At 37.5% G+C, this 25,601-nt stretch overlaps 1 long non-coding RNA gene across 1 annotated transcript; it reads left to right on the top strand.

Annotated features, from left to right (window-relative positions):
- The first annotated feature begins 1,524 nt into the window (after positions 1-1,524).
- On the top strand, positions 1,525-11,070 carry LOC121320990. The gene is made up of 3 exons (XR_005950901.1): positions 1,525-1,659; positions 1,813-1,926; positions 10,151-11,070. It is a non-coding gene; the product is annotated as an uncharacterized LOC121320990 (long non-coding RNA).
- The last annotated feature ends 14,531 nt before the right edge of the window (positions 11,071-25,601 follow it).

Here is a 25,601-nt window from a genome sequence, read left to right as displayed (position 1 = left end):
TGTACTAAAATGTCAATTTTTATCAAAACTTTTGACAATTTATTATATTCATAGACCGTTCCTCTACAAAACTTCTATGACATTTTTGGCTGGCAAAAATCATCATCAACACACAGTTCACCCACATGGTAATTAAAGACAGTGAGTTGAACCCCAGCCTTAAAAAAAATGGTAATGACTTTTGGAGAAATGAAACAGGGGTAAAATACTCTGCAGTGCATACTATAAATGACCCCTCACCACCATGCTTGGGGCAGCCGATCTGATTAGAATCAACCTATTGAATGGGACTTTATCAAGCAAAATTATCCCATAGGAATAGACCAGTAGGTACCTACTAGCCTCCTAACCCCTAAATCTACCCTCTGCCCCTCAACCTAATGTCTACCCCTAACCCTAAACTCAACCCCTAACCCTAACCTACTATTAAAGTAATTTTTACGATTATTTCAACACCGTTTGTTTAGAACCCTCTAGCGGCTACTAAATCTGACATCCATTAAGAAGCACTTGATCCGGACCTAGCCTATCTGCTTGATACCGTCCCATTCAATCGACTGATTCTAATCAGGTCATGTGCTTGGAGAATGGTTGAGTTTTGGATCAGCCTGAGCCACCTACAGCTTTTCAGCAACAACAGAATTTCTTTGGATATCTCCCATTTTTATTTTACTATTACTGGGAAAGCATCCAGCAAATACATCTAGAAGACTGCATTTACAGCACATATATTGATTTGACAGGTAGTGGCACTCCAGTGGCTCTGCACTTGTAATGGCTGACGAATTCCTAAATCAGGTCTATTACAACATAGAGGTGCAACTACTGTAAAATTAGCAGGTGTCAAGAGATTTATGAATTGATTTAGGTAAAACCTCTCAACCAAGTGGGGCTACCATTTGAGAAAGCATGTATAGTTATAAAAAGTCTTTAAAATAAGTCAGAATATTCTAGTGATGGTTACTAAGGTTGATATTAAAGAATCAGAAAAAATAACTTTAAGTGACAATTAACAGCTGTTACAGACCATAAACAAAAAGACTAACACCATAAGTTTAGAAAATTAAATTATTGAAAATATTGACCAGGTATATTTCATTCCCATTTAACTATTGATTAGGTAGCTATTCTAAAGAGTGGTACACTCTCTGGGCCCTACTTAGCAACATTCGCAAACCCCAAAGGCAATCGTAAAAAAACACTTTTGCTGACTGTTAGCGCACCAGAATCAGACGCATGTGTGGGCAAACAAACTTTGCCCGCCTATGTGATTTAGCAACACATGTTTTTGTGCCCACTTGGCAAGTTAGCGTCAGCGCTTGACATGGGCTCAACACACTGCACACTGGGCACACTGTTTGCTTGTACCACTAAAGTACATGCACCAACACAGAATAGGCACCTCTACATAAATCGTAAGGGGACCTAATCTGTCAATGTGCAAGTAGTGTGTGATCTGTGATGCCAACAGCTACATCACAAATGTGTATGCAAACCATCCTGGCTCCGCTCATGACTTGTTTATCCTCACTAATTCGCAGGTGGCAGCTGCGTTTCAGCGGGATGACGGTATGAGAGGCTGGTTGATAGGAGACAACAAGTATCCACTGAAGTGGCGGCTACTTTCACCACTACTCAACCCCAAGACCCCTGTCGAAGGTATAATCATACCTTTAAATGTGCTTGTACTGTAATTGAACGAACATTTCAAAATGTGATTCCAATGCTTGGATTTCTCTAGGGGAACACTACAGTACACTCCTCAGAAGGTTAACAATATCATCCTGGCTTCTTGTGTTTTACACAACATAGCTCTCCAAAATGGATGTTGGACTTCCAGAGGAAAGAGTACAGGGTTTGAGGGAAGCAGATGCTGAACTTGAAGCACCAGTGTTGGAGGTTGCAGATGCTGCAAGTTCCAGGCAGGTCAGACAAAGCCTTTTAGACCAATAAAAAAAATGCTATTGTTGTGTAAGACGCAAATGCTCACCATCAGTATATTTTTAACAGGAAAGAATTTATAACAAAGGCAGCAACACTGTGCTCACGATTTAAAGGTGAGCTATACATGCCTAACTTAAGGAAAACTCCTGATTCTAAATGTATCCCTCCCCATCGTCCCTCCCCATCTTCCCTCCCCTCCCTGCCCTCCCATCTCCGTTGCTCACTCGTTTGCTCACTTGTTCAGGAAGTCCATTCAAAACTAGAGCATTTTCACAGGAAGTCATTTTGAGATATGTTGAAATGGCTTCCTGTTCATTTGAAGACATATTCAAATGATTTAGAGATGTCTCTAAAATGAATAGGAATTATTTAGAGATGTTTCTAAATGAATTAGAGATATCTCAGAATGAAAAGGTATGCTAAACTGTCATTTAGAGATATCTTAAAATCAGGGTTTTAAAGATATTTCTAAATCATTTGAAGATATCTCTAAATGAAAACAAAAATTCCAGTATATCTTCAAATGATTTAGAAATATGTTTAAAAGCCTCATTTTAAGATACAGTGGCTTTCAAAAGTATTCACCACCCTTGGACTTTTTCACATTTTATTGTGTTACAAAAAAGTCCATAATGTCAACGTGAAAAATAAAATCTACAAATTGTTCTAAATTAATTACAAATACAAAACAGAAAATAACTGATTGTATAAGTATTCACCACCTTGAGTCAATATTTAGTAGAGCCACCTTTGACAGCAGTTACAGCCATGATAAGTCTATTTGGATAAGTCTCTACCAGCTTTGCACATCTGGACACTACAAATTTTGTCCATTCTTCTTTGCAAAATTGCTCAAGCTCAGTCAAGTTGGATGGGGACCTTTGGTGAACAGCAATTTTCAACTCTTTCCACATATTCTCAATTGGCTTGAGGTCCGGGCTTTGACTGGGCCACTCCAGGACATTGACCTTTTTGTTTTTAAGCCACACCAGTGTGGCTTTGGCTGTATGTTTGGGGTCTGTCCTGCTGGGAGATGACTCTTCTCCCAAGTCCCAGGTCTCTCTCTCTCTGTACTTTGCTGCATCCATTTTACCCTCTATGTTCACAAGCTTTCCAGGCCCTGACGCAAAGCATCCCCATGGCATGATGCTGCCATCACCATGCTTCATGGTAGGGATGGTGTTTTCGGTGCGGTGTTAGGCATGCGCCAAACATAGCACTTAGCGTTGAGGCCAAAAAGCTCTATTTTGGTCTCCTCAGACCATCGATTCTTCTTCCACTAGGTCTCAGAGTCTCCCACATGCCTTCTGGCAAACTCTAGTTAAGATTTGATGTGAGTTTTTTTCAACAATGGTTTCTTTTTGCCACTCTCCCATAAAGGCAAGTTTTGTGAAGCACCTGGGCTATTGTTGCCGTATACACAGTGTTTCCCAGCTCTGGAAGACTGTAACTCCTTTAAAGTTACCACATGCCTCTTGGTGGCCTCCCTGATTAGTGCCCTTCTTGTCTAGTGCACTCAGTTTTTGAGGACGGCTTGTTCTAGAGAGATTTACAGTTGTGCCATATTCTCTCCATTTCTTAATAATGGACTTTACTGTGCTCCGGGGGATATTCAATGCCTTGGAAATGTTCTTATAGCCTACCCGATTAGTGCTTTTGAAGAAACTTATTCTGGATTTGCTAAGAATGTTCCTTCGTCTTCATGATGTAGTTTTTGTTAGGTAATGTACTAACCAACTGTGGGACCTCCCAGAGTGTATTTAACCTGAAATCATGTGAAACACCTTAATTGCACACAGGTGGACTCTATTTAACTAATTATGTGACAATTGGTTGCACCAGAGCTTATTTAGGTGTGCCATAGCAAAGGGGTGAATACTTATGCAACCAATTATTTTCTGTTTTATATTGTAATTAATTTAGAACAAGTTGTGATTTTGTAATTTAGTCTTTTTTGTGTGATCATCTCTCTAATAATAAGCTTAAATATATACTTTCCAATAGGGTTGGGACAATATTGTAAATCTCTGAAATGATATTTGCGGGATAAAAAAATCGCGATAATTACAATTATCGTCTTTGCTCATTTAGATTCCGCTGCTATACAAATATAAAATCCTGTAGTTCCTCCCTAAAGCTAGGACAGGTTATCTGGGATAATTGTGTCTGGTTTAAATTAAATAAATGCACGCTTACACATTTATTATACTACTCAATTTATTTAAAATGTATTTCCTTTTTTGGTAAAATACCATGTCTGTGTTGTATTCTTTGTACACATGACATTAAGAATAACTGTACAGTACACAGTATACAAATAATAAAATCAAATGAATACCCAATGGATTTTATTACTTTAGCCTATAGGCTACTGTAAATAATAACACAAATCACACTCTTCCCATTTAATTAATGTTTTTGGATACAGCTCCATATGATTAACATTTCAATACTGAAAGAAAATGTCACGATTAAAACCTATAATTTCAACATGTATTCAATTACTGTTAATTAAATATCCTTACTTCATATTAGATATTTTTTATACATTAGTGTTGCCTCTTCTTTTGGGATCAAACAGGTAAGAACCAAGACCTTAAAATAATATTTTCTCCTTTAGTCAGAAAAACAACATTCTTATTCCAGTCCATTATCATTTTGCTGTTTCAGTTTTCCAGAACTTATTTTTAGGTGAGTCTGATTTATCAGAGGTAAATTGTTTTTAATCTTAATTATCTTAGATAGTTGTTTAGGTTTAGAATGGAATAGCTGTACAACCCACTTGTTTATTTCCCAAGGTACTGCATAATAACTACTCACTTAGGTATGTTAGTTTTCTCAATATTCAAAAGTAAATCTGTCTTATTCTTTGCTCTATTCACTTGTAGAGCCAACAGAGGGAGCTGTCTTTCCAGCCTGAGAAAATCTGTGTACCAGATACCAAGCTGTGGAGATGTATACTATGACTTTCTGTAGAGCACACAGCACTACTTAACTATTCTCTCTGATTTGATCACTTTGGTCCAAAGCAATTTTTTTACATACAAATTCTGGTAGCCATTTATACAGTTGTGTTTACTGGAGCAATCTGTAGATATGTTCCAGTAGTTAAACAGATGAGTAGTTATGTAGTTAAACAGATTAGTATTTCATGCAATCTTATTAGTTACAGTTCAACACAATTACTGTTCAAATTCAACTCTGGATAGCTTTGGGTTTAAGTTGTCACAAATACATGTCTTACATCAGGGGTGTCAAACTCATTTCCTGGAGGGCTGCAGTGTCTTCTGGCTTTAGTTCAATCCGAGCTCTCAATTACTTAATTGGTCTAATTATTTGATTAACTGGACACATTTAACACTTCTCTTTAGCCTTCAAAATGTGTCATAGGTAATGTACCTTGAATCAAGTGCAATTTTAAAACCATCAGCTGTAAAAGAGCCTGAAAAATATTTAATATGTAAAATTGAACAAATAATTAGATCAATTATATTAATTGAGAGCTTAAGTTGGAATGAAAACCAGAAGACCCTCAAGGACTGGAGTTTGACGCCCCTGTCTTACATGCATGTTACATGTCTCAGCACATTACTATCCAATAACATGGAGAATGTGGCTCTGTACTTTTCTCTATCTTGTCAGCATTTACTATTATGTGTACATGTATTGTAGTAAGAAATAGGAATATTTTTAGATAGTTAAAGTTCTTGGTAAGTAGTAAAAGCCATTATTATGTTTAGTTAGGGTCTGAGCTACTTTCACCTGTTTTTTATAACTGTTGTTAGATTTGTGGATATAACTCTTTAACTATAAACATTATAGGTACATGTCATACATGAAATGAATATGCACACACTAGGGTTTCATAACAATGCATGTTAAATAGTTTGAGACTCACCCTGTATAGCAGAGATAACAAAAAACACCGAAAATGCTTTTTAGAAAAAAAAAAAACATTGTTGTTTACAAAATGTATTTTAGTATGGTCAGCTCAAATCTGACAGTGTACAATGAAGCTTCATGTAGGAAACCTGGAAAAATGTGAACACATTGGATAATAAATAAAAGAATTATGGCCATTGTGGCAGAGCAAAGCTCTGCCCTTTTTAAATTGGCAGGGGTGGGGTTAATTTCCCCTACCTGGCTGAGTTTATTATGTTCAGGTGGCTGGGGTTGATTAGTTGATTAGGTTAATTAACGATCAATCAGCGCCCAGCCACCTGACATAAAAGGAGGCCTCTGCTTCTCATTTGGGAGGAGGGAGCTGAGGAAGCAGGTTGGTGTTTTGTTGGTTGTGATTTTTCAATTTTCTAAATCCAGTGAAGGCATTGCCCAGCCTGGAAACCTTTATTTTGTACATTTTGCTTTTTGTCTTTCTTTTTGTGTTTCAATCCCTTTGTTTTGGCCCTTGTGCCTTTTTATTTTTGTATCTATTTATAATACAAGTATTTTTTTGAACTGCAGTCTGTTTCTGGGCCTCTATCCACTCGCCAGCCTGCCACAGCCATATGTACAAAAGGGACCAAAAGTAACCCCCCCCCCCCCAAAAAAAAAAAGAAGTGAAGGATGGTTATATAAATAACCATTACAAAGCCATTTAAATTGTTTAATTAGCCTTGCCAATTATTAACAATGTGTCCCGATTCTGAGTTTTGAAAATGTGGTCGCCCTAATTCGTGTACACTGCAGCCCTATCAGAAGGTGTCAGCATTCTGCACTGCCATATGTGTGCAATCAATTGCCCCCCAACACTGAAAGAATTCACGTATGTTATAAAACTTTTTTTTTTTTTTGATGCTGCTGTTGCTGGTCAGTGGGAACATTTATATAATTGCCTGCCTTACGAATGCTTTACTTGATGCAGGACACGAGACATGACTGGCTGACCCCAAATCTGTCTCCGTCAGGTCTTTGAAAAGACCCCAGTACCATTCATATTTTCATATGCACAGTAATAAGTGGCTTCTGGCTGTCAGGCTTTCCAATTCATTATTTAGTACCTCACACAAACCTAATATTGCTGCCAGATCTAATCTGAGCCGTTCTGTGATATTCCTCGTCAGGCAGGTTCAATAAATGTATGCATGGCCTATAAATTCTAGCTCGCAAATGTCGTCTGACATTTTGCTATTGTTCACAGTGTAATGCTGTGGGCACCTGGTGCAAAGGCTGAATTCAATCCTCCTCATTTATTACAGCAATATTAGTGGCAATACTATTACCAGCAACGGCGACAGCACTGCCCATACATGCTACACCACCAGCGCACAAAACCATGTTTACTATTACAATGTGCAGTTGCTATGGAGAACGTTAGGCTACTGTGCTTTTAGGGCAGACCTGACCTGTCTGAAATCTTTTCATGGAAAAGGGTTTCCTTAAATATTACAAAAACTTTTGAGTATCACTTCGAACTCCCTAATGAGCCTTTAACGAGGTGATAACAAGCCAAACAGTCAGGATTTTGTCACATCCTCTGTGTGTTCAAAATCTGAGGTGTTTCATACTAAACTCTTTCGTTATATAGTCGGTGTGTGTAAGAAGTGTTTTATGTATCGCAAACATTCAAACGTGTGTTAAATGTCCCTGATTAAGACATGTCAGCACCGACAGTTTGAGTATAGAGTCCAGTATTCAAAGTGCGGTCTCACCTGTGTATTTTACAATCTCTTATGTGCCATTCTAATTTTTGACAGATCAAACAACCTATAACAACAGGTTAATTTGGTACAGACTTTTGGTTACAGAAATTACATGCCCTCTGATCTTCTGCATTATTATCATGGTACAGTTTATTATGACTGTAGTGTCTAACTATTGGTTAAGCATACTTTGTGAACTAGGTTTAAAGATTATAAAATAAATAAATATACATTGTCATGTTAAATATAATTTGATTGCCATATATTTTAAAATGTTTATCTCCTTAAATTGAGTGTATACATGCTTTAGTCATTTTTACTTATATGTACATATTAAATATGAAGGGAAAATCTCTTTAGGCATAAAACTGCACAGACATATGCCTCAAAAGTCCAAAGAATTCTAAAGAACATACCACTGCGTGACATATTTCATAAAAAATGAGTAGGGTATAACCAGAAGCAGAATACTACAGTTAACATGTCTTCACAGAATCTCCTTTAGTGATTTACTGTTTTCCTGTTTTTTGGAATGTCTAAAATAAATAAATAAAAATATGCTGTGGCAAGATATTTCTGCATAATATTTTGGCCTTGCTCCGGCTCAGGGCACAGTGTCATTGCTTCAGTGTGCATTTCTATCCCTGCAATTCTCAAACAATTTGGATGCATTCTGCATCTCAATTCAAATGCCTCAATGGCAGTGGATGTTCCTGTCATAAGTATAGTAACCAGGAGACAAAAGAAAATGTCTGCTTGTATTCGTCAGTTAATTAAAGCTGCCAAGTTGTCTTTTTTTAAATTTCAAGTCAGCCTGGTGCCAGTGAATATTAAAAACCCTATCATTGTTCAGTGTTTGAATCCTTATTTAAACTTTTCACAGTGTTCACCTGCAACAGCCGATATGCTTAGGCAGCATGTGACCCAGATAAAAGAAAAAATACAAATAAGGTAATCAGACCTTCTTCTCGTTCAAAAACCCACAATAAAATCTATTTTTAAGGCATTTGTAAATAACTTGCTCTATATTTACTATACACCCATTGCTATATTTGCTAAGCAGTTGTGCAGATTCCACAATTTCTTAATTCCTAAATGTCAAGGTCACCATACTAACCCCCAAGCAGCTCCCTCTGTCCCCTTAATGTCAAAATATTAGATAGATGAAAGTGAGAAACATAATCTAATGGGACAGGGGCTAGTATAGCTGCATATATTTTAATGAACCAGCAGAGGGAGGAAAATAGGTTTTATAAAGCTTTCACTGCTAAGATCGCCGCTGCGTTCTACTTAGTAAATAATCAGGCTGTATTCATTATCTTTGAACGGAAACAGCATGGTGCCAATTTAAAAAAAAAAAGTATTTCCTATGTAGGACTTTATGTCTCCTACTTAGGAGATAGAAGGTACTGTACTTCAATCATGTGCAGTCAAAAAGCTAAGAAAAAAGGTTTTTTCCTGTTGACTGTCTAGAAGTTATCAAATGTTTTCTAATTCCATTACCTTGTTAATATTAGTACAGTAATATCAGGTTATAAATACTAGACAGAATTTCAAAACCAGTTAAAGAGTAAGTACAAGGAGCTTTCATTTTCTTATTGTTATTACTGTCTCCTTCCCTTTGTATTACGTTTGTAAAACATAAAATATACATATTTGGAAGATGCTTACTATTTAGACAAGAGATATTTGCACTGTAGTGGTCAAGCCCTGTTGGCAATATAACTGGTCTTCAATGGGGCATTCAGGACAGATGGCTCGCTGGCGACTGTGCTGTGTTGTCAGACGATGAGACAGATTGACTCAGCGAGTTTTAAGCCACAAGGATCAGTGTGCTTGTGTTGTGTGTGCTTGTGTGCCCATTGCATGCAGAGTTAGATAGCTGGCGGTCCCCCATTGGCAGCCAGTACATATGGCTCTCTAGGGGGTTGAAATATTGAGTGTTACCAGCCTATTGCAACTCCTGTATCAGGAAAGAGCTAGATGGCCGTACCAAGAAATTGGTTGATATTATTGCAGTCTGGAAACCTGAACTCAAAGTTCATGTTTTCCTAACATAACTCTGCAACCTTTAACCTAACTTCAGCTAAAATTATTAGTATTTTGTTTTAATTCAACTAAAGCTCCAGTGGAAGATTTGTATTATGTGTTTACTTGTAGTATTTTCTATACCAGTATGTGTTCAGGCTTTATAAGGTGAGCTCTTACAGTGTCTGGAAGAGGGGCCAAATGATTACTCCAGCAGGTTTTTTTTCACTGCAGATATAAATGTGCAGCAAACAAAATATAAGCTCTGCAACAACTTGCTCTGGCTTTCAATCAGTACCTGGTTTTGGGGCATTTATTGACCATTTAACCCCAGTCAAATCACAGGTTTAGTAATATCTTGATATCCCTGAATATATACTTTAAAAAGCATAAGCTTGCAGTTATTCACCTTTCACCATTCACCTTTATGCACTCGGAAATCAACTTTTTTTTTATTTAGTGGGGTGTTTATTAATAAATAAGTAAATACATGAATAAAGATTTCCTGTTCAATTCTTTCTGTTTTTCTCTTACAGGAGCCAGCAGGTGCATTCTTGCACAGCAGCTGTGTCTTAGCTGCAGGAGCCACCAGCTATCTGCTTCAGTGTAGCTGGCAGCCAAGAAGAAACAAATGTTTTTTCTTCCATTTGTCCACTTGCCTGATCGTTGTCTCCCAGTCCAGTAAACTGCTATCCCACCTCTCTGCGTTTGTCAGTAAAGAGTCACAATTACACTGGAAAACATTTAACGCTTCCAGGGCATTGCACAAGGACATGACATGACCCAAGGAGGCAAAGTAAAATTTCTCTGATATAGTGCATCAGCAATAAAAATCTAATGGCCTGTGTAGTGCTAGTTATATACTCACTGTCAATACATGTAAAAAGTCAAATTAAAAACTGGCAATCTGAGGTCCAGGAATACAGATAGATGCCTCTAGAAGCTGGCTTGAATAGCAAACATACAAGAAAGTATGGTATTCTACACATTTCATAGACAAAATTTAAAAATTCTCTGTCCTAGAAACAAACAAATATGTATCCCCTGGCAAAGGCTTACACAATAATTATAAACAATTTTAAGACCCTGGACATTGTGTTCGTGTGGAGTGATCTACATGGATAGTATGTTCAATAAGATATTGTAGCAAATATCAGTGAAAATTCAGGCAAACTAGATGTAGCCAGAATCCAGCTTAAGAATGTAATATTCTAAGAACATCAAGAATATCCAGTAATTAATTTATATACAGTTTCATCATAATTTGATGAGTAGTTCTGAAGCTATAGCCCAGTGTAGGTATTCTTCACATTTTGCTATGACCAACTGATAGCTAACAGACCAAGGAATTATATATTATACCATTGACCACTTCACATGTCAAATGGTTCAACTCTGTTGCACATAACTACCTCATGATTATATGCCTAGGTAACTGAGTGAGGTTGGGTGCGTACCGGCGACCCTATGCACCACAATCGACCCTCTTAGCCACAGTGTAAAAGAGCCGGGCTCTTCTGCATTCGTGGCTTTAGAACTCAATCTCATCTCATCTCACTGACATGGGAAGGGACAGAGTCCATAATGGAAGGGTTTCACACACTATCTGTTACACTTACAATATTTCCTGTAGAAGGGGATTGGAGGGATATTTTGTTACATATTGTCAAAAGTAGTGGATTTGGGGGCAAGTCAAACAGTCAGCATTAGATACCAGTTTTTGGGAAATCTGTGTTTATAAAGACCCATTCAATTTTGCAAATAAGTTGTTTACCAGGGACAAAAATGGCACACTAAAAGCAACTAAGTCGTAGCTGAAGAGATATCTTGAGGAAAAGCACACAGATTAAAAGAGGCAGGAGCCTATGTTGATTCCTTCAGACATCCCACCTATCAATCCACCAGAATACCAAATGGAGGACTGTGCACCTAAGTGGAAAGTAGTAGAGCAAGCTATGAAAAAGGCAAGGGAGTCATCATCTCCTGGGCCTAATGGAGTTTCGTACAGAGTTTACAAGAGTGCTCCTGGTGTTCTACGAATCCTGTGGAAATTAATGAAATTAGCATGGGAAAAACAGGCTGTACCAAGAACATGGCACCGAGCAGGTGGGGTCTTTATACCCAAAGAAAAAGATTCTACAAATATCAGTTGCACCTTATTTCCCTGTTAAACGTGGAAGGCAAGATTTTCTTTAGCATTGTTGCTCAGAGATTGTCAGCTTACCTATTGCTTCGTTCACACTTCAGTACAGAAGGCCGATATTCCAGGTTTCCCAGGATGCTTAGAGCACATCAGTGTGATCTGGCAGCAAAATCAAAAAGCTGACAAGGAGAGGAAGGAGCTCCACGTGACATTCCTGGATTTGGCTAATGCATACAGTTCCATACCACATGAGCTTCTTTGGGCAACATTTGATTTTTTCAGTGTACTAAGCACAATAACAAACTTAGTGAAAACCTACTTTGGAGATTTGCAATTTTGTTTTTCAACTTCTAATTCACCATGTGGCATGCTGGTGAGTGGATAGAGGCCCAGAGACAGTCTGGAGTTCAAAAAAATAACTATTTTATTATAAACACAAAAATGAAAGGGCACAAGGGCCAAAACAAAGCAATTTAAACACAAAATAAACAAAATAAAGCAAAAATACTCTCACAAAAATAAAGGTTTCCAGGCTGGGCAATGCCTTCACTGGATTCAAAACATTCAAAAATCACAAACACCAAAACACCAACCTGCTTCCTCAGCTCCCTCTTCTAAATGAACAGCAGAGGCCTCCTTTTATGTCAGGTGGCTGGGCGCTGATTGATCTTTAAACTAATCATCTAATCAACCCCAGCCACCTGAACACAATGAACCAAGGCAGGTAGGGGAATTTAACCCCATCCCTGCCAATTTCTAAAGAGCAGAGCTGTGCTCTGCCACACACCACTACATGGCAATGTCTGGAAATTGGAATAATGGCAGGATGTACCATTTCTCCACTGGCTTTTACCATGACAATGGAAGTAATTGTTAGAACGTCAAAATGGGTAGTGGGAGGAGAGCGCCTGGCTTCTGGAATGCGACTGCCACCCTATAGAGCACGCATGGCTGACATGACAACCATGACTACAACAGTAGCCTGCACTAATCGGTTATTCGGCAAATTAATCGATAACATCGAATCGGCATGAATGCAATTCAAGCCCTCTAACTCAAGCAGCATCTCTATAATTAAAGGTAAAGTAGTGGATAAGAGGCTCTACATTAACCCTGAGGCAATACCAACACCGTCTGAGAAGCCTGTGAAAAGTCTTGGGAGATGGTATGATGGGGACCTAAAGGACACAGTTTGTGCGGGAGAAGTGAGACAACAAGCAGTGCAAAGGTTGAAGAGCATAGACAGCAGAGCTTTACCAGGCAAACTTAACCCTTTGCGGTCCTGTATCGGACCAGGTCCAACATTACAATTTTCCCTTTCCAGTCCAATGTCGGACCCTGTCTGACATCATCAAAAAGACGTAAAGCACAGGTCTCTAATTGTTTTTTCTCTGGAAAAAGCAGAGAAAACCTTTCAATGGCCGAGTGGACTGATAGGAGCCAAATTAAGCCGAAAAAAGGGCGTATCTGATAGCCCCATGCACCACAGATATAATATGGACATAAACAAAGGAGATAGAGTTTAAGGGTTAAACTCTGGTGCTTTCAGTTTGGTCTACTGCCAAACTTTTGTGGTCACTCACTGTGTATGAGGCTTTCTTGACAACAGTAGAGAAGCTGGACGTGTTAATCAGTTCGTATGTCAGGAAATGGTTAGGAGTTCCATGCTGCCTCAGCAGAGTGGGACTGTATGGTAAAGGGATACTGCAGCTGCCAGTCTCAACTCTAACTGAGGAGTTTAAGTGTGCCAAAGTTCAATTGGAAATGTGTGTGAGGGAGGCAGCACTTGTGTTGAAAACTGGAGGTGGGTGGCGAAGGAAGCTGTGGAAGATGCAAAGGCTGCCCTTTGTATCAGTGATATCATGGGGTAAGTACAGCATGGAAGAGGAGGCCTTAGTCTCAGATCAGCTCCTCCTACTTGACACAAAGCAGCCCCAGCTCAACGGAGGAAGCTGGTAGTCAATGATCTGCAAGCAGGAGGAGAGGATGAGATGCGTGAAGGCAGTTTTCCAGGATGAGATGGAAGAGTGTGGAGCAACATAAAACCAGTTGGTGACATCTGAGGACAATGGAACAGAGCAGGATCAGTTTCCTCATCAGGTCAACATATGATGTTCTCCCATCACCACAGAACCTTAATCTATTGGTAGGAGTGGATCCGTGGTGTCCTTTGTGTTCATCGGCAGCTACATTAAGACACAGTTTGACAGGATGTAAGATGGGTCTTAGCCAAGGACAGTTTACTTGACGTCATGACCAGGTGCTGCGATGTTTGACCTTAGCATTGGAAGACAAGCGCAGCATGACCAACATGTTTCCACCAATTCCAGCAATATATGACATACGAAGAACAACATTCCTCCATGCAAGGAAGCAACCGCTAAGAAAAGATATTAAAACTTGTCTAGGGCAACTGGAAGCTGCAAGAGACTGGAAAATGCTGGCAGATGTTGGACAATGGCTTATTTTCACACCTGAGATTGCCCCCACTATTTGACCTGATATTGTCTTGTGGTCTGGATCAGCACACTTTGTTCACCTGGTAGTTAATAGTGCCATGGGAGAATGAGGATGAGGTGTATGACAGGAAGAGACCTCGGTATACCCAACTGGTTGCCGAAGTGGAACAGCAAGGATGGAGAGTCCAGGTTTACCCAGTGGAGGTGGGTTGTAGAGGATTTGTGGCACACTCCACAAGCTAGCTTCTCAGAGAAATCAGATTCAGTGGTCAAGAGTTGCGACGCATAGTGAAGAACTTATCTGAAATAGCAGAGAGAAGCAGCAACTGGCTGTGGTTGAGATGGAAAGATTCTGGTTGGGGACCTCAAGCATCGTAGAAAGAAAGTAAAGTCAATGTAAAGGAAGATAAGTAAGCTAGGCTTAGCTGAGTGGGGGACAGAGGTGAGTGATGCTGGGATGCTAGAGTCGAGCCCTCTTAAGGTGTTGTGGGCTAGTTGACGAAACACCAAGGATGGAAGGTGCCAACTTGAAGAGCCCAGAGAAGTACTACTCAGCTCAGTCCTGACAGTTGTCATGGTGATGAGCTAGTTAGGCCGCACAGCGATTGATCCCTGGAGCGAGCATTGCAGCCATTGTGTGTGCTGATGCGCCAGGGAGGCAGACTAGCCTGATCCCTGGTGCCAGCAGTACACTTCAGCCATCAACACCAGGCAGAAAGATATCTACTTCATCAGATGGAAGGAAACACAGATGGATCACATTGGTTTCCAGTAAAATAAGCTATGTCTTAGTTGGTGCTTCTCTTGGCGAGAGCTGAGTCCAATATCAGCATGAAGTTTTAACACCTACTCCCATGTAATGGAAATCATTATTAGTGGAGTCAATCCACATTAATGCATCAGATTAGTGCCTAAGGTTTTCTTTTGTCTTCAGTGATTATTTTCAGTGTGTCTGTGTGTCACACTGTTGCAAGATAGTGGCTGTGAAATTGGCATACCTTCCTTATGTCAACAACTCATCCATTATTGGTTTAAGTGCTGTCAACACCTTCTATTCTGCAAACAATCTGGCTTTACTGGGATGAAGAAAACACAGAAGCTAATGAAAGAGATGGATAGAACTTCCTGTATTCATAGTCATTAAATTATCATTCTCAGAAGCAGAGGCAGTTCTCTTTTGACTGTGTAATAATAAGTGAGCTCTCGGCTCTCTATAATCCTTTCACCTTTAAAGAGAATGGCTCGATTCTATTCTTATCTTTGGTAATTCATTTATCATGGTAATACATATCTTTATTCTTTAGTGAAAAAATTTACAAACACTACTTTTCAAAATAGTTTCTACTTAGAGATATTTTATTAAATATGCCCTACTGGTGCAATTTAAAAGTATATTTTCTTATAAAAGTTTCATATTCTAAGAAGTGATTTGTACAGAATTTAGAAATGGATGTATTTGGAAACAATTAATATAAACTGTAAAAAAGTCTTACTGTTGTTTATTTTCCAGTTCCAGCACCTTGACAGCACAGATATTTAAGGTCTAAATTTACAAAAAGCATATCCACTATATTATTAAACAGTATGCTCAGACCCAAATCCTTTACAATTGAAGTCGCTTGTCTAGATAACACTAAAAGTATTTTTAAATAAAGGACATGTTCTCATTAACATTATTTGACTTCAATGAGCAATAAGGGTGATGTTTTATTATTTGTCTCCAATTTGAGTTTTCTTTAAAATAAGTGAAGGAGTTAAAAGTTAAAGTTCTCGATGACACCCTTAAAGTATGAGAATTAAAATGAAATGATATCTGAAAATCTGGATTGCCCAAGTTTAAATCACTGGGCACCTTCCTGAGTAAATTAACAAATCAATTCAGGCTTTTAAGCTCAAGGCCAAGTTTATCAGAGTCTGGGACATTCCTAATTTTATTGCTAACTTATAAGCTCTGTCCGTGCATAAGACTATTGTTCAGTATCATGACACAGCTAGGTAAATACTATAGATAGATTCACTGAGATAGGGCTGTGCAAGTCTGTGATATTTTTTATTTTTTTAATACCTTTTTTATTAGACTACCTTGGGTGTCTCACAGTAATATATATGTCCCTTCATCAGACAAAAATGGACCGTTTTGTCATGAAACTTTTCAGGTCCTCAACTAAAAGAGCCAACTGCACCAGGTATTCAGAGATATAAAGCTTTATTAGTTTGCGCAAACGAGAACAGCTCAACACATTAGTGTTAGGAAGCCCGAGCAGTGTTCTGCCATACAGAGTTAGCATACAGTTATTATACCTTTACAGAGAGACAGGGTGGTTTCCCTTTCAACCAATAAGCTAGAGTCAACTCAGTTTGTGTAACAAAGAAAGGGGGACAGGTATTTACAAGGTAGTACAATAAAGGTTAGGTGGAAAGGTGGGTTCGCCCTGATCAACCGATAAGATGGAGCCATGTTCCTTTTGTCACACCACCCACAGTTTGGTTTTCAGCTACACATACCTGCAGTTTAATACATTTACTTTATTTCTATAAACTTAATAGATCATAAACTCAAAATGCTTTAAAGCATATAACTCAGTGAATAATTGTAGTACAGAGTAGCAACAAACAGGTACAGGAATGGTTCTATGCAATTATCCCCCTACAGTTTCCACTTGAAAGCTTATGTACATTTTGTGACACCCAAGTTGGTCCAATAAAAAAGCATTATAATATTTAATATTTTATTTCATTAATTAATTCCTAACTTTTCCTAAACTAAACCTTTAATGAACATGTGTAATGTTCTGTAGATAATTCAGCTTCCAAAGATAAGCAGCTTAAACTTGCACATAATCTTATCATGTATGGAAGTGTGCCCTGTGTCTCAACACTTTTATGACAAGGTTCACCTTTGGTGACTGCTTTTTAAAATTTAAACTCATAGCCTCCTTGATTAGATATGAAAGAACAGCGGCAGAAACCTAGCCATGTTAAATATGTAATGAACAAGGACATAGGTCTGAATCTATCATTGCAGTCTCCAAAACAGAACCCTGAGTTACCAAACCCACTTCATGATGTCAGAGGCCTTCCAAAGATTTCGGTCACACTGGTTTCATAAACACAGTGTTAGTCTGTGAACACCGTCTGTTCCATAAATGTGATGGAACACCACCAGTAGAACTGCTCTAATCCAGGCTGATGTCAAACCCAACGAGGTAGATAGGCCCTAATAAAGTTGCCAAGCAGTTTATTTTTATACATTTCTGTAACAATGTCCGCAATTGCACCAAACAGGCTCCAGATACACCAAAAAAAGCCTGATTATCTGAAAGACTGAAACTCCAGATCAACTCAATATTTGAGTCTGTACCACAATTTACATTTGATTAAATCAGAAATGTCTAATGTTTTAAAATTCTATAGTTGATTTTCTATACAAACCAAAAAGAAAAAAAAAGAAGCTAAGCATTTGCCTGCCAGATACCTGTATTAATATTCCAGACTATTTAACAGCTAGTTTAGAAGTAGGTCAAGCAAAACTAGGTGAACAATATGCTGTTCTGGGATTGCTCTCTTACATTTTCTGCTCCCTAGATCACGTTTACTTAGACATGTCATGCATTTGCATAAAAACAAAGCCCTTTATCTTGTCATATGTAAGGTTAAATACAAAATATATATTCTACTGCCATTTCAATGCAATAGCCCTTTGTATATTAACCCATTAAGTACCAAATACATTTTTCTTTAAAATCTCTATTTATGTAATTTGATATATTACATTTAGACTCAACTTCTGTGGTTAACAAAAAAAGTTATCATACCAGTATAGTTAATACAACAAAGTACAACACAGGGTTTTTGGTGATAACAGGATAAGCTGAATATGTATATAAAATACATACGTTTCTGTGACCACAAAAGTCTCATCTTCAAGTCAGCGATGGAAACTGAGGTAAAGAAAGCATCTCTTAGAGCTCAGTTCAGCCCTATAAAAAAAACAAAAAAAAAACAGTTCTAAAAATAACTTTAAAAAAAAACTTTTTTTGTTCTTTGTCAGTAGGTCAGTGTCATGTCATTTTCACTATTGTATCACTAAATGTCTATAACCCAAGTTATGCGCTCATACTACAGTAGTTTTGACCTCCCCCGGAGCTGGTTGTATTCAAGATAAACTCTTGTAGGAACAGTATTAATAATGTTTCTACTTGCATCTGAAAGCAGAGCTGATGGCCTCTTAGTGTGTCACTGTAGCACACGTGTTCTACAATATGTAATGCTATAGAGAAACCAGTCCTTTGTGATTGAGCTTCCATTATGGTTAGCTTGTACAGTGCCTATAGGAAGTGTTCACCCCCCTTGGACGTTTTGAAAGTTTGTTGTGTTACAGCCTGAAACGTTGATGCATTTAAATCTGATTTTTTTCCCCTCTGATTTACACAACCTACTCAACTCTTTCAATGTGTAATAAAATGTGGGGGTGAAAAAACAAATCAATTAAAAATAAAAACCTGAAAAGTCTTTTTTAGATTCACCCCCTTTGCTATGACACTCCTAAATAAGCTCAGTTGCAACCAATTGCCTTCAGAATTCACACAATAAGTTCAATGCAATCCATCTGTGTGTAATAAAAACGGGTTCACATGATTTCAGATTAAATACACCTGTCTGTGTAAGGTCCCACAGTTGGGTAGTGCATTCAAAGCAAAGATACTACCAAGAAGACCAAGGAGCTTTCAAAACAACTCCGGGATAAAGTTGTGGAAAGGCATAGATCAAGAGAGGGAATAAACAGATTTAAAAAGCATTGAATATCCCTTGGAGCAGAGTCAAGTCGATCATTAAGAAGTGGAAGGTATACGGCACCACCCACTTAGAGCAGGCCATCCTCCCAAACTGAGCAGCCGGATAAGAAGGGCATTGGTCAGAGAAGCCACCAAGAAGCCAATGACCACTCTGAAAGACCTACAGCATTCCAACAATAGCTGAGGTACTCCACAAATCTGGCCTGCATAGAAGAGTGGCAAGAAGGAAGGCATTTCTGAAAAAAGCCCATGTAAAATCCAACTTGGAAAAAGGCATGTGGGAGACGCTGAAAAGATGTGGCAAAAAATTCTGTGCTCTGATGAAATAGAAATTGAACTGTTTGGCCTCAATGCAAAGCATTATGTCTAGCGCAAACCCAACACAGCACATCACCCAGGTAACACCATCCCTACTGTGAAGCATGGTGGTGGCAACATGATGCTATGTGGATGCTTATCATCGGCAGGGATTGGGAAGCTTGTCAGGGTTGAGGGCAAAATGGATGGATCTAAATACAGGCCAATCCTTGAGGAAAACCTGCTTCAGTCTGAAAAAGACCTAAGACTGGGACGGAGATTCACCTTTCAGAAGGGCAATGATCCCTAGCACACAGCCAAAGCGACACTGGAGTGGCTTAAAACAAGAAAGTGAATGTCCAGAGTGGCACAGTCAAAACCTAGGCTTGAATCCAATTGAGAATCTGTGGCAAGACTTGAAGATTGCTGTCCACCAATGATCCCCATCCAACTTGACAGAGCTTGAACAATTTTGCCAAGAAGAATGGGCGAATACTGCACAATCCAGATGTGCAAACCTGGTAGAGACTTACCCCAAAAGACTCACAGCTGTAATTGCTGCCAAATGTGGTTCTACCAAGTATTGACTCAGGGGGGTGAATACTTATCTAACCAAGACATTTCAGTTTTTTTTTTTTTTTTTTCATTAACTCTTGTTTCACAATAAAAATTCTCTTGCCTCTTCAAAGTGTTGAGTAGGTTGTGTAAATCAAAGGGAAAAAAATCCAATTGAAATGCATCCAGAGTTCATGCTGTAACACAACAAACTGTGAAAATGTCCAAGGGGTGTTAACATTTACTATAGGCACTGTAAGCCATGAAGTTCCATGGAATTAATTGCACCCATGTACAGTGGTTAACAGTATCTATATATATATATATATATATATATATATATATATATATATATATATATATATATATATATATATATATATATATAGGAATACAAAGAAACTAACGTGTGAATATAACGTGGATCTCAATTTTCAAATGGCACAACTGCTTGCTCTGAAAGGATAATAATCACTTTGTTTCACTGCTGTCAAGGTAAAGTATTTGACTGTGCACAGTGTATGCAGTGTATGAAATGGCCACTATTGAAAACAGCTGTTGTCATATTATGGCCAGAAAAAAATATCAAGAAATGATGGGAGACTTTGCATTGGGAAAGATTGTAATGCACCTCTGCAAATGATCTGATATGAGCTGGCAGTTGTTTTTAGGGAGCTGCAGTAGACATTTTCAACCTCTCTGACAACCCGACTTAAGTACTGTGGCTCAGCCAGGTTAGACTCCCATGTCCGGTTATAAATATTTTTTTTTAAAGATTATTGTTTTAAAATGCTGTCATGAGGTTGTGTGTCATTTAAAATTCCATAGCCCAACAGATAGAGAGGAAAGCTTTAAACATTTAACAACATGCATGAATGAGCTGATTAAAAGGTTTATTGGCCCTCTGAACAACGGAAGCCTTGGGATGAACTGTTTATGGGATTTTATTTTTTCTTTTTCCAGATGATGCTCTTGTTTACAGTGAAAATATAACTATAAATAAACTAAAGTATAAGTGTATAATATATACTGCATATGGCAGTGCAAAAAAAAAAAAGAAAAAAGCATTGTTCATAACTAGTTGAAACCGGAAATCTAATAGCTAAGCAACAGCACCTGTGTCCGGTTGTCAGACAGATAGAAGAAATTTCTTTTGCAGTCCCTGCCAAAAAAAAACAATTCATCTGCATTCACTTTGGGAACCAAGAGGATGTCAGTTCATATCAGATAGTAATTTGCAATGGTGCATTCTGGTCTGCCCTTGTCCCAGAGCAACCTAATTGGTTAAAATAGAGACTCAGTCCCCGGCTCTGATTTTCCTGACAAATGATCTGGCCGTAATAAGACAGTTATAGCAATAATGCCCATTTCATCCACTGCATACAGTGTACTATGCACAGTCACAGAAATGCTTTACCTTGACAGCAGTGACACAGATTATATGTAGGCCTTCTGTTTTTCATTGTTTATTTCTTTTATTTTTCAGTGCTTATTTTTAGCTATTTTTGAGTTTTATGTAAATCTTTTTTTTTTCTGGGCTTTTGTTTTCGATATGTATGAAATTAGTATTTTCGGTTACTTTCCAAAATGCTTGAGCGTTTTCTGTCCAAATCTGTATAGTAGTAACTCAGCAGTGCTTGTACACTTAAGCTGTACCTTCTTTCCTTTGTTGTCTTCCAAAATGAATCCTTATAGTTACATTCTTCACGGGGGTTTTGCTTGTAGGCATTTTTTTATATTTCGCCACAATTTGCAATTCGGTTTTAAATTCTCCATATCTTAATTGTAATACAGCTTTATAAATCCTGCTACCAACCCTCCATTCCTGACTGTAATCTCGTTTCAAATCTCGCAAAGCGGAGTCTCCCATAGAAATGTAAGAATGTGCTGTCACTCAGTAGTTGGGGCGGGTTTAAAGCATTTACAAACAAATCAATGATAGACACAAGGCAGGAAAGCGGGACATTCCCTTTTTAATTTGTAGTAGGTTTTATTTTTTAATGGGAAAGGGTTTGAAGTCAATGTGAATTGAGTCTCCATTTCCATTATGTTTATTGGCTATCCACCAATTAATTTTTTTTTGTATCGGGGGTGTTTTATCAATTTTTATCAGTTAAAGCCAAAAATCAGAAGCCTCTATTATACGGCACGGAGCCTGTGTTGGACCTCAATCAAGTATTCTACACATGCCCATATATTAGATTTGTTTTACTACATATCCTGAATCTTTGTTAATTTTCACCACTCCACATTAAATCGACACAGGGTTACATTTAGCAGGCTTCTTTCATTTTATTTCTAAAAGAAATAAACAAAACTAGAAATAAACAAATTAGTAACTCACCAATCATTTTGTAGTGTAACAGAGCACATTTTGTGCTGGAGTATGACAAGCTGAAGACCGATCACATCTAAATAGTGTTTATTTTGGCAGTTTATTTATGTAAATAACGCATTTACTTTGTACCAGTACTTGTTTTCATTCACTCCCATACAGTCTAAATGCACCGAATTATTCCACCAAATTCATTATCTTTATTTTTATTTTCATGTTCAAATGTTTGCTTCAATATTTACAGGACAAAATTTTTTTGTCCTATAAATGCTTAATAGTGCTTTAAAATGTGTGTGTTATCTCAACCCAGGAATGGGTTCATTCTGAATCTTCAAGGCCATTAATTTCCATGTGAGAATGTGAATGGAACTGAGGGAACTGTGGGCATTGATTGGAGGGACAATGAATGAATTATTCAGTTTGGTTGCAAAATGTTGTTGAAGCTGACATCCTGGCATCCTTCAAGAAGCTGCATGATGAAATTTTGGGATCAATAAGCTACTAACAACCAAACGAGCAAGATCGGCTGAATAGCCTCCTCTCGTTTTTAACCTTTCTTATGATTCTTATGATCCTTAATGATGCTAAGTTTATATAAAATGCTACAACTGGGCTCCATGTTCAGTCCTGCAGATACTGGGGTTTAGGAAGAAGAGCTAGTGGGTTGCTTCCAAAAACAGCTAAAAATGTAAACTTGTGCTCATTTGTTAAAGAACAAACATTAATTTTTTTGTTAACTAAAATCATTTTGATTGATATTTCAACAGCTGCCTGATTTCCAGCCTTTTTGCCTGATCGCTTTTGCCAAACCCTTACATGGAGTGAAAGTTTAAAGCCAAAAAAAAAAAAACTGCTTTCACTTTCACGACATTTAAAAAACCTTTACAGTGCTTGCCCTTTATAAGGCAGCCTGATCTACTGCTGCACAGATTATAAGGTGGTACAGTCACGGCTCCCATTTGCCCCATAGTGCCATTAGACTAACACTAGTATTCCCCTTAGAAGGCGGAACACAAATAGCATGGCCTCTTATCTATGGCTCCTGACTGCAGTGTTACAAAATAGTATAAACTAACCACAAAGTATTTGTGCTGTGAATGAAAATTAGGAAATACTCATGTGCCTTTGCATTTTAAATAGATAGTCTAAATATTTATATCTGTCCTATGTGTCAACCTTGATACCACCAACATACTTTAAATATTGCTAGGTTTCAGCCAGTTCCAATTGAAACTGTACCAGGAGAAACTAGAACCAGAAATGCTACTGTCCTATTTTGCATGTTCAATGGCTACCTGACATAGTACTGATAACATAACGCATGACAACTTTTGACATTCAAAGGGCTGTCTACTCGTTTTCTGTGTGTAAAAAAAGTGGCCCCAATATAATTCTTGTAGTTTTCCACACTTTCTACATTGAATTGGCTTGCCACACTTACAACTTCACTCCATAGCGTCCACAAATATTTACAGTTGGTCAACTACCTATCGAACACAAACAAACATTTGAATGGCTAATACTCAACATAATAGGTTTCAGTAAATATCTGAAATATTTCAACATGTGTGGATAATATTTATCTGTAATTATTTATCCTTTTACAAAAGTGTCCTTTTTAAATTGTTGCAGTAATAGGAATTAATATATCCTGTTCAATATAAACCTATGTAATGCATCACTCAACAGAGAAAGTTTCGATCTGAACAGGGCTCTTCAAGAATCCAGGACCTTACAGTGACTTTGTTTACATACATAGCTTCAAACACTTAACTAAGTAGACAAAAATTTGGAATATGTATGGAACTAGTCTTGTTCTGACAAAAATGTCATTATTTTGACAAATTATTTATATTTCTGACATCTGTGAACCAGCATGAAACGGAGGGGTGCAGCACACAATCATAATAATATTATTATAATCAAAAGTGTGCTGCCCCTTTTATCCTGTTATCACCAAATTGTATTTTAACACTAATATGAGTAGATGATTGCTATAGATATTCCCTTTCAAACTGACTACTATATATTGTATGACATGTAATTGCTGTGAACTTCCCAAGGTTATGTAGTACTGTATGTTGGAATCAGTATTCAAGTTTTGTTACCTATATAGGTACTCAAGTCTATTTGTGTTTGAACTAGTTGAATTACATAACAACATCTACAGTTGTGTACTGGTTTTGTAGATACTTTTTAATGCTTTTGTTTTGAATGACTGATGAGCAGCTGATAATTTTGATCAGTTATTATTTTTTAGTTATTTAAATTCATACTTGCATTATAATAATACTTACATTAATATTAATGACAACAAGATATTTTAATCCAACACAATTTTTTTTCTCCACAAAGGTGGAGAAAAAAATAAGAAATGAGCATACGCAATAAAGGAATAAATAATCAATGCAAGAAGAATATCAACCAAATAGTGTACGATAAATATTAAAGGAAAAACGTCACAAATAAGGTAATAAGGTAGTTACGATAAATGAAACACAGCAGTAGTGAACGTGTTAAAAAGATTTTATGACTCTACATATTATATATATATAATATTATCCATATATCATTAATATATATATATATATTATATATAGTAAGGTCCTTCAATATTTTACATATTATTGTAATAATATATTAGTATATAATATATATATATCATTTCCTATATATATATAATGTACATCAAGATAATCATATATATATAATATAATATATTATACCCTACCTGAACTACATAGTTTCAAAGTGTCAATTCTACTGTTCCACCTTGATATTGCGGAAAGCACATTCCAAAGGGGAAAATCCCCATCTGTCACTAAAACTGTTGGGTAATTTAAACAAACAGTCCTGTCAGCAATGTATAGCGTGTACATGTTAATATGAATATGAATGCTACACAAGATCACTATCCAAGAATGAGGACTATAGTCTCTATAACAGGTTCGGCTCTCGTTGAGTTTATGCTGAAGAATTACAAATTCTGTTTCAGTAGTGCGTCTGTATGGGAGTGCGTGTGTTTTCGGTTGCTGGGTTGATAGACTAGTAGTGTCGTTTTGACATATCACAGGGAAAAGTGTGCAAGAAATGCGTATTTTTCACATTAAAATGAAAGTATATACAATTGTAAGCTACCGATACTAGTATCGGTATTGACAACATGGTAAGTTGGTAACGAGATCGCATGGACAATGGGTACCTTAGTGCTTTGTACATTAAATACATATGAAAGCACCAATAACTGACCTATTTTTTTTTTCTTTTTTTCTGCTAAAGCTCCTTATTCTCTTTAGCGTTTAGCTCCCTTCTCCAAAGGGCGTGGTTACGTGGCTCTGACGTTGCCTGTTATGTGTCTCCACTCTTGACTTGTTCCCTTTGCATTGAAATGCAATAGAAAGC

This window comes from Polyodon spathula, chromosome 1 (assembly GCF_017654505.1).
Source record: "Polyodon spathula isolate WHYD16114869_AA chromosome 1, ASM1765450v1, whole genome shotgun sequence".
Lineage (NCBI taxonomy): Eukaryota > Metazoa > Chordata > Actinopteri > Acipenseriformes > Polyodontidae > Polyodon > Polyodon spathula.
Note: the sequence above shows the minus strand (reverse complement) of the source record. Positions and strands in the feature narration are given on the sequence as shown.